This window comes from Jaculus jaculus, chromosome 15 (genome assembly GCF_020740685.1).
Source record: "Jaculus jaculus isolate mJacJac1 chromosome 15, mJacJac1.mat.Y.cur, whole genome shotgun sequence".
In the NCBI taxonomy this organism is placed as follows: domain Eukaryota; kingdom Metazoa; phylum Chordata; class Mammalia; order Rodentia; family Dipodidae; genus Jaculus; species Jaculus jaculus.
The window spans coordinates 68,571,694-68,580,773 of record NC_059116.1 but is presented as its reverse complement, the minus strand read 5'-3'; the positions used below and the strand labels follow the sequence as shown (position 1 = coordinate 68,580,773).

At 49.0% G+C, this 9,080-nt stretch overlaps 1 protein-coding gene across 1 annotated transcript in view; it reads left to right on the top strand.

Annotated features, from left to right (window-relative positions):
- The first annotated feature begins 614 nt into the window (after positions 1 to 614).
- Proser2 (proline and serine rich 2) overlaps positions 615 to 9,080 on the top strand; it is a 42,524-nt gene continuing 34,058 nt past the window's right edge. The window contains 1 exon segment of the mRNA XM_045135174.1: positions 615 to 716. The gene's annotated coding sequence lies outside the window, so the exon portion shown is untranslated.

Genomic DNA, 9,080 nt, shown 5'->3' with positions numbered 1-9,080 from the left:
TCAAAGCCAAAGGACCTTGGTTCGTTTTCTCAGGACCTATGTAAGCCAGATGCACAAAGTGGCACACGCGTCTGGAGTTCGTTTGCAGTGGCTGGAGGCCCTGGCGTGCCCATTCTCTCTCTCCTCTGTCTGCATCGTTCTCTGTCTGTCTGTCTGTCTGTCTCTCTCTCTCTCTCTCCCTCTCTCTCTCTCTCTCTCTCTCTCTCAAATACATATATAATTAGAGGGGAGAAAATTCCCTAAAAGAAGGCCACAGGTACAGCTAGGGAGCTAGGGGCTGCAGAGCCGTCTTTTTAAATGTCCTGGGGAACGTGTGGAGTGGGTCTGGAAGATTCAAGTCCTGGAGCCCTCAGCGCGCAGGGTTCACAGGGGTGCGCGCGGGAGCTAGCGCGGCTGGGGAGCGCGCCTGGGCAAGGAGGAGCGCGCGTGGCGGGCGGCGAGGGGTGCGCGCATGGCCGAGGAGGGGCGCGCGCAGGGAGGGGCGCGCGCATAGGCAGGGCGGGGCGTGCGCGCGCACGGTCAGGGAGGGGCGCGCGCGGGAGCGAGCGCGGGGAGGAGCGCGCGGCGGGCAGGGAGGGGCGCGCGCGGGAGCCGAGCCGCCGGGCCGCCCTGGACGGTCGCGGGGCGCGCAGGCAGGCTGGCTGGCTGGCCGGAGGAGCGCTGCGCGTCGCAGTCCGCGTGGGCACCTGCCGTCCCCAGGAGGGGACTCCTGCTCGGTGAGTGTCTCCCGGGACAAGTTTGGAGCAGCTGGAAGCGTCCCTGGGGTGGTGGGGCCGCCCGGGACGCGGGGGCGTGCGCAGTCGCCGCGGGCTCGGGCGCACGGTGGGCGGCAGCTGTCCCCTTCCTCCGCGCCGGGTCCCCGCCCCCGCGCGCACCGCACCTCCGCGGGCCACCCGCCGCCCCTCACACCGGGGAGCTGGGCGTCTCCCGCGGGAGACTTCTGGGGTGCCGGGGCGGCACGCGTGGCCGTCCGACCCTGGAGTTTTTCTGCGGGAGAGGGCGCAGAGGCTGGCGGCACGGCGTCTACTTTGAGCACCCGACATCTCAGACCGTCCCTGACACCCCCCCCCAGGCTTCGGTCCCGGGGCCCCGGCGAGGGACCGCGGTCCCCAGCTCTGCGGAGACGGGTCTAACCTTGGGGGCGGCCGGAGCCACCTGCTCGCCCGGGGTCCTGCGCAAAACCTCCCCGTGGTCCCCGGCAGATAACTGAGTCACGCGGGAAATGTGTAGGGTCACCCAGAGAACCAGGGCGGGAGGGATTAAAAAGAAGAAAATGTGACTTAATGGGATACCGTTTAACAAAGGCAGTGAAAAAGTGGACCCCGGGGTTTCTCCGAGGCTTTGAAAAGTTTCCCAGTATTGTTCTACCGAGTCTAAATTTAAGCATCTAGCTTTCCCCCTCCTAACCGCAGGACGAGCTTCAGAAAGCTTTTAACTCTGCCTTAGCCTCACTGGTCCCGTATTTTCCTCATTGGCAAAGCAGAAAACCTAAGCGAGCAAAGGAAAATGAGTGTGCGCGTGTGTTTACCCCTAAAGAGAGCAAAACTTTCAAGTCCTGTCCGGCTCCACTTTCAATGGAAAACAACCAAAAGGAAAAAAAAGAGCTTTATTCCTGAAAGATCCAGAAACAAACCATGACTAAGTGTAAACTTGAGGAAAGTGCTGACCAGAGAAACCTTTATTAAAAATAATTTTCACTTTATTTTTTAAGCGCTATCTACTGGGGCTCCGGTATCCACTAATACTTTGCCCGCACAGCTCCATGCCTGAATGTTCCAGATTGTTTTTCTAGGTGGAGGAGGGTATTTTCGTTGGTGCAGCCAAAGTGGAAATACAAACAAATGCCCTATTTACTCGGGATTGGGTGGGAAGGGTGGAAGTTGTCTAAAATCTTTCTTGCCAGGCTTGACAGTGTATGTGTGGAATCCTGTGTATTTTCTTGCCCAGACTAGTAATAGCCATTTTTAAGGGACTGGATAGATTCCTTGCCACAGCTCTTCCGAGGAGCTTCTCTTGGCAAATCTGAGATACTGATAACTTAAAAGTAATCTATTTTCTCCACTAACAGAAACCAGAAATTCAAAACCAAGTGATCCTTGAGTGAAAGCTAGAAAAGAAAAAAGAAAAAAATGCTTTTGAGAAAATTTGATTCTCTTTGACCTAAGTCTTCATCACAGAGGGGCTTCACCTGGTTTGAATGCAGGCCTGCCCCGGGTGTTCATTAGCTCCTGCACGTACTTGTAGATTGACGACAGTGTGCTGAGCCTTGGCTGCTCAGTGGACATTTCTAGATAGGAGCCATATGGCCCAAACTGATTAAAACCAGACTTGGCAAGCCTTTCTTCGTCAGTGCCTGACCAGACACCTGGTTCCAAAGTTCTCAAGACACCTCAGAAGTCTATAGTTGGCACCTTGTGTTGATTGGAAGATCAGCTCAGGTAACGGAGAGGTAGAGTGGAACCTTGAAACCTGAAGGGTTTGAGCGGAGTGGAGCAAGGCCCCCGGCAATCCTGTGTAACAGAAAATTGAAGCGCATCTTATCTGCGTTGTTACGGGCCGGCGGCCAGTGGCACCCAGGCCACTTGGTAGGTGCCAGGGGAATCCTAGGAGCATCCCAGAACGTGAGCTCTTCCTGTGGTCCTCAAGTGCAGCATCTTGTTTCAGTTCCCACTGTGCTTCCCCGGGGGTGGGGTGGTGGCTTCCGTCTGAGGAAGAGCCTGACACCTCTGTCCCATCCTAAGCTAAATGAGTCTGTGGCCATGCTGGGACTGCTCTCTGGACCCGTGGTGGCAGTGTAGTGACATTCCCGATGACAGCCTGTCTTTGAAGAACCATGGTGAAGCCGCATCTCAGTAATGCCTTTGTCCCCCTCTTTTAATAACAGCCACATTCTTTTCCTTTCTTTCTTTTTTATTTCTCTTCGAGGTAGAGTCTTGCTCTAGCCCAGGCTGACTTGGAATTCACTGTGTAGTCTCAGGGTTGCCTTGAACTCCCGGCGATCCTCCTACCTCTGCCTCCCGAGTGCTGGGATTAAAGGCGTGCGCTACCAGGTTCGGCTAACAGCACCATTCTTTTTTTTTTTAAGTTTTTTTTTAATTATTTATTTATTTATTTGAGAGCGACAGACAGAGAGAAAGACAGATAGAGGGAGAGAGAGAGAATGGGTGCGCCAGGGTTTCCAGCCTCTGCAAACGAACTCCAGACACATGCGCCCCCTTGTGCATCTGGCTAACGTGGGACCTGGGGAACCGAGCCTCGAACCGGGGTCCTTAGGCTTCACCGGCAAGCGCTTAACCGCTACGCCATCTCTCCAGCCCACCATTCTTGAAATCTGTCAGGACCCTGTGAACGCTGGTGCTTCATTGATTGTCTGTGCAGTCAGGATAAGTGATAAGTGACTGTGTGGAGTCTAACGTCCCCACCTTTGTTTTTCATTTACTTATTTATTTATGGGGGGGAGGTGCAGATGCCACAGCATGCATGTGAAGGTCAGAGGACAACGTCAAGGTGCCTGAACTCCACCTTCTTTAAGACAGGGTCTCTTACTGCTGCAAACTAGCTGGCCCAGGAGCTTTTGATTCTCCTGGCTCCACCTCCCTTTGTTGAAGGCACCTCCGGGTCACAGATGCATGAGCACTTTCAGCTTTACATGGGTGCTGGGTAATTAATAGGCTGGCAGGCTTTGCAAGCAAGTACCTTTAACCGCTGAGCCATCTCCCCAGCCTCCATCCTGCCTTATTTAGAGATAGCCAGCACTTACGAATGCCTGTCTTATTAGATAATTCAAAGACTAATTCTAGGAAGACTGCACATTTTAAAAAATATTTTATTTATTTATTTGAGAGAGAGAGAAAAAGAGAATGGGCATGCCAGGCCCTCCAACTATGGCAAACAAACAAACTCCAGACACATGTGCCACCTTGTGCATCTGGTTTACGTAGTGCTGGGGAATCGAACCTGGGTCCTTTGGCTTTGTAGGCAAGTGCCTTAACTGCTAAGTCATCTTTCCAGCCCTGGTTCTCATTTTTATTGTAGCAAAATACCTAATGACTTCCATTTTACTATTTTAAAGTGCATGAAAAAAATGACGATAAGTGTTTGCTACCATTACTAACCTGTCTAGTTCTAGAACTTTTCTATCACCCTTACCCATTAAGCAGTCACTCCCCTAGTCCCTGGCAGCTGCTAATCTGCTGTCTCTGGATTCTCCTGCTGTGGACATTCATACACATGGAATCTTAAAACACGTGACCTTTATTGCTATTGTCAAGTTAAACTCACGTTGTACATTTATCTTCATCAATTCTTCATTCCTTTCTATGGATATATAACATGCATTGCATTATATGTCACATTCTGTTCATTAGTAGATGACCATTGGGTTCTTTCCACCTTTCGAGTGTTGGGATCAGTGCTGCTATGGAAAGTTGTGTATAACTTTTTGGTTTAAATATCTGTTTTCAATTCTTTGCAGTCTGTATCTAAGAGCAGAATTCAAGGGTCTTGGTAATTCTTCACTCAACTAGTGAAAGACCTGTTTTTCACAGAAGCTCCCCCACATTCGACATTCCCACTAGCGATGAATGAAGGTTTCCTTTCCTCAGAGTCCTTGCCAGTAGTTGTTACTGGAAAGTTCCCTTTCATTATTGCTTGGGCTCTGGTCATCCTAAGGGGTGTGTACCGTAGTACCTCATTGTGGTTTTCATTGCTATTTCCCTACTGGCTGACCATGCCGAGCACACTCTTCTCGGCCTTTACAGTGTCCCACTCATCCGTAGCTTTGTTTCCTTCAGTCTCCTTTGTTCTCAACCAACCACGGTCTGAAAGTGCTACTGTAGTGCAGTGAGGAATGAAGAAACTTGAAGGTGAGAGAGTAAGAAACACAGTCTTATGTTTATTACAGTTCCGGTTGTAATTGTTCTATTTTGTTATCATCAGTCTCTTACTGAACCTAACTAACCCTTGGAACCGTGTCACAGGATGTGTGTGGACAAACGTCCTGTGCATAGGCTTCTGTTCTCTATGCAGTTCATGTGTCCACTGGGGCTCTTGGAAAGTGTCCGCTCCAGATGAGGGCAGGAACTGCTGTGTGCGTCCTTAGAGAAATGTCTACTAGGGCCTCGACCTTTGTATGACTGTAACCCAGACACCCGAGAGAGCCAGATGAGGAGGAAAGGTGAGTTTGGCCCATGGGTTCCGAAGCTTCTGCCCATTGCTGCTTGGTCGCATGCTGGTCATGGTGTCATGGCAGCAGGAGCCTGTGATAGAGGAATTTTACCCTGTGGCCAACTTCGGGAAGCAGAGAGAGACAGAAAGTGGCCAGGGACAAGATGTCCTCAGGGACCTGCCCACAGTTGTGTACTTCCTCTAGCTGGGTTCTGCCTCCTAACGTTTCCAGAACCTCCCACCAGCTACCGACCAAGACCCCAACACCTGAACCTTTTTGGGCACTTCATGTCCAAATTATAAAAGTTCTGCTTTTTTTTTTTTTTTTTTAAATTTTTTTTTGCTCATTATTTATTTATTTATTTGAGAGTGACAGACACAGAGAGAAAGACAGATAGAGGGAGAGAGAGAGAATGGGCGCGCCAGGGCTTCCAGCCTCTGCAAACGAACTCCAGACGCGTGCGCCCCCTTGTGCCTCTGGCTAACGTGGGACCTGGGGAACCGAGCCTCGAACCGGGGTCCTTAGGCTTCACAGGCAAGCGCTTAACCGCTAAGCCATCTCTCCAGCCCAAGTTCTGCTTTTTGTTGATGTTGTTTCATTTGGTTGGTTTTTCTGGTGCTGAGGACCGAACCCAGAGCCTTGCACTTGCTAGGCAAGCATTCATCCACTGAGCTAAATCCACAGCCCCAGCGGTTCCCTTCCATAGTCACGTTTGTATCATCCAGACCAACCATGCGAGCGTCATTTACAAAGGGTTTGCCTCACGCATCTCATTCCTTATATCTCCTTGACTGCTCTCTTAGAAGCCAGTAGCCTGACTAGTTCTTGGGAATATTTAATCTGCCTAATTTTTGTTTGTTTGTTTTTTCAATGTAGGATCTCACTGTAGCCCAGGCTGACCTGGAATTCACTCTGTAGTCTTAGGGTGGCCTTGAACTCATGGCGATCCTCCTACCTCTGCCTCCCGTATGCTGGGATTAAAGGCGTGTGCCACCACGCCCGGCTAATCTGCCCAATTTAATGATCTAAAGCTCTGGAGTGTTCATCAGTTTATTCAGCAATCTCTGTAAAGTATTCTGCCATCTACCATGTTCTGAGCCCTGAAGTAGTCACTGGGCAAGCAGATACCCACAGAATATATATTTTTTTAAACATTTGTTTTTATTTATTTATTTGAGACAGAGAGAGGGGTGGAGGGAAGAGAGAGTGAGAATGGGCACCCCAAGGCCTCTAGCCACTACAAACGTACTCCAGATGCATGTGCCACCATGTGCATCTGGCTTACATGGGACCTGGGTAATCAAACCTAGGTCCTTAGGCTTCGCAGGCATGTACCTTAACTGCTAAGCCATCTCTCCAGCCCCACAATACATTTTTGTTTTTTGGTTTTTCAAGGTAGGGTCTTGCTCTAGCCCAGGCTGATCTGGAATTCACTATGTGGTCTCAGGGTGGCCTTGAACTCACAGTGATCCTCCTACCTCTGTCTTCCCAGTGCTGGGATTAAAGGCATGCACCACCACACCTAGCTACAGAATACATTTTAATTTAAAAACTGACAGGTTAGTGGAGCATATTTTTTTATTTTTTTGAGGTGGAGTTTCACTCCAGCCCATAGAGAAAGAGAACACATTCTACTTGGAGTCAGGGACTCTGCCTCAAACTTCATCACCAGATAGCCATGTGACTCTGGGGTTCAGCACTTTACCTTCTGGAACATGGTTTCCAGGTCTGTGAAGTTTGGGATAGGTTAGTGACCTCTCCAGGCCTTCATAGACCTTGAAACAGAAGACTTAAAAATTCTTAGTTCTCATAATGTGGCCAGTCATAGTGGCAAATGCCTTTAATCCCAGCACTCAGGAAGCCAAAGTAGGTGGATTGTTATGAGTGCAAGGCCCTGAGACTCCATAGTGAATCCCAGGTCAGCCTGGGCTGGAGTGAGATCCTACCTCAAAAAAATCAAAAATCTAAAATGATAATAATAATAATAAGGCTGAGGATATTGTGCAGTGGTTAAAGGCACTTGCTTGCAAAACCTGATGGCCTGGGTTCAGTTTCGCAGTACCTACATAAAGCCAGATGCACAAAGTGGCACCTATATCTGGAGTTTGTCTGCAGCAGCAAGAGGTCCTGACATGCCCATACTCTCAAGTAAATAAATAAAAATATTTTTTAAAAAACATAATGAGGGCTGGAGAGATGGCCTAGCGGTTAAGCGCTTGCCTGTGAAGTCTAAGAACCCCGGTTTGAGGCTCGATTTCCCAGGACCCACGTTAGCCAGATGCACAAGGGGATGCACACGTCTGGAATTTGTTTGCAGTGGCTGGAGGCCCTGGCGCACCCATTCTCTCTATCTCCCTCTTCCTCTCTCTGTCTTTCACTCTCAAATGAATAAATAAAAATAATTAAAAATAAACAAATAAAAAAAACATAATGAAGGCTGGAGAGATGGCTTAGCGGTTAAGTGCTTGCCTGTGAAGCCTAAGGACCCCAGTTCGAGGCTCGATTCCCCAGGACCCACGTTAGCCAGGGACCGCATACATCTGGAGTTCATTTGCAGTGGCTAGAGGCCCCAGCGTGCCCATTCTCTCTCTCTCTGCCTCTTTCTCTCTGTTGCTCTCAAATAAATAAGTAAATAAAATAAAAATCATAATGAAACCTAATTCTTTGAATGTTAATAAAAAATAAATTTTAATAAAGAATATATGTATTGTTATAAGTAAGGTTTGATAACCATCCACAGTCTTCTGGGTTCAGAGGAGAGAGGTGTTCTTACGATCAGAGATGTCGGAACACCTTCTGGAGGCAGTCATATTGGAAGTGGGCTGCCAGGCCAGGGAAGGCAGTGGGAAACCGAGCTGACATGGAAGAACTGGGCTTTGCTCCTCTTGCTCAGAGATCCTCACCTTTAACTTGGGTCACTAAGCCATTCAAAGGCTTAGGAGTGGTGGTGTGATAACAGATCTTGCTTTACTGTGCAGTGGACTTTTGCACAGAATGTTCAAGAATGAGGAAATACAAAGATATACAGATGAGATTATACAAGTGGGGAAGGCACCTGAAAAATATCAAGTCATGTTTTTGGTGCTAAAAAAAAAAGTTAAAAGTACTGTGCTGGAGTAGACAGTTAAAAGCAGCTCTGTGGAACTAGCTTAACCGTCACGAGAGCCTTGAACTTGCTTCCTTCCTGTCTGTTACAGATAAGTTGTCCTCCTTGTTCACAGGTAGGCAGTGAACAGCTCCCACTGGTGCAAACAGCTTCTCTGTAAGAATCAAATGGCTTTAAAATGGGTGTGGGTCAGGGGCTGGAGAGATGGCTTAGTGGTTAAGGTGCTTGCCTGTGAAGCCCAAGGGCTAAAGTTTGATTCCCCAGGACCCACATAAGCCAGATGCGCAAGGTGGTGTATGTGCCTGGAGTTTGCAGTGGTGGAGGCCCTGGCATGCCCATTCTCTCTACTTAAAAAAAGGAAAAAATGGATGTGGGTCAGTACGCTCTGTGTTCATCCCCCCACATCGACTCCCATTTTGGTTGTAGATACTTTCTGTAGAAAAGCTTGTTACGATGTCAACATATGATAAAACTACGCTCAGCACTGAGTGTGCTGGCAGACATCAGTAACCAGTTACAGCCTTGGGAAAGCTGAGACAGGAGGATCATGAACTCTAGGTCAGCCTGGGCTATATGGTGAAACCCTATCCCAAAAATGAGATAAAGTAAGGGACTGGCGAGATGGCTTAGTGGATAAAGTTTGCCTGTGAAGCCTAAGGACCCAGGTTTGATTCCCCAGTACCCATGTAACCCAGATGCACAAGGTGGTGCATGCATCTGGAGTTCATTTGTAGTTGTGGGAGGCCCTGGCATGCCCATTCCCCCCTCCTCTTGAATAAATAAATGAAATAAAACTAAACAAATAAG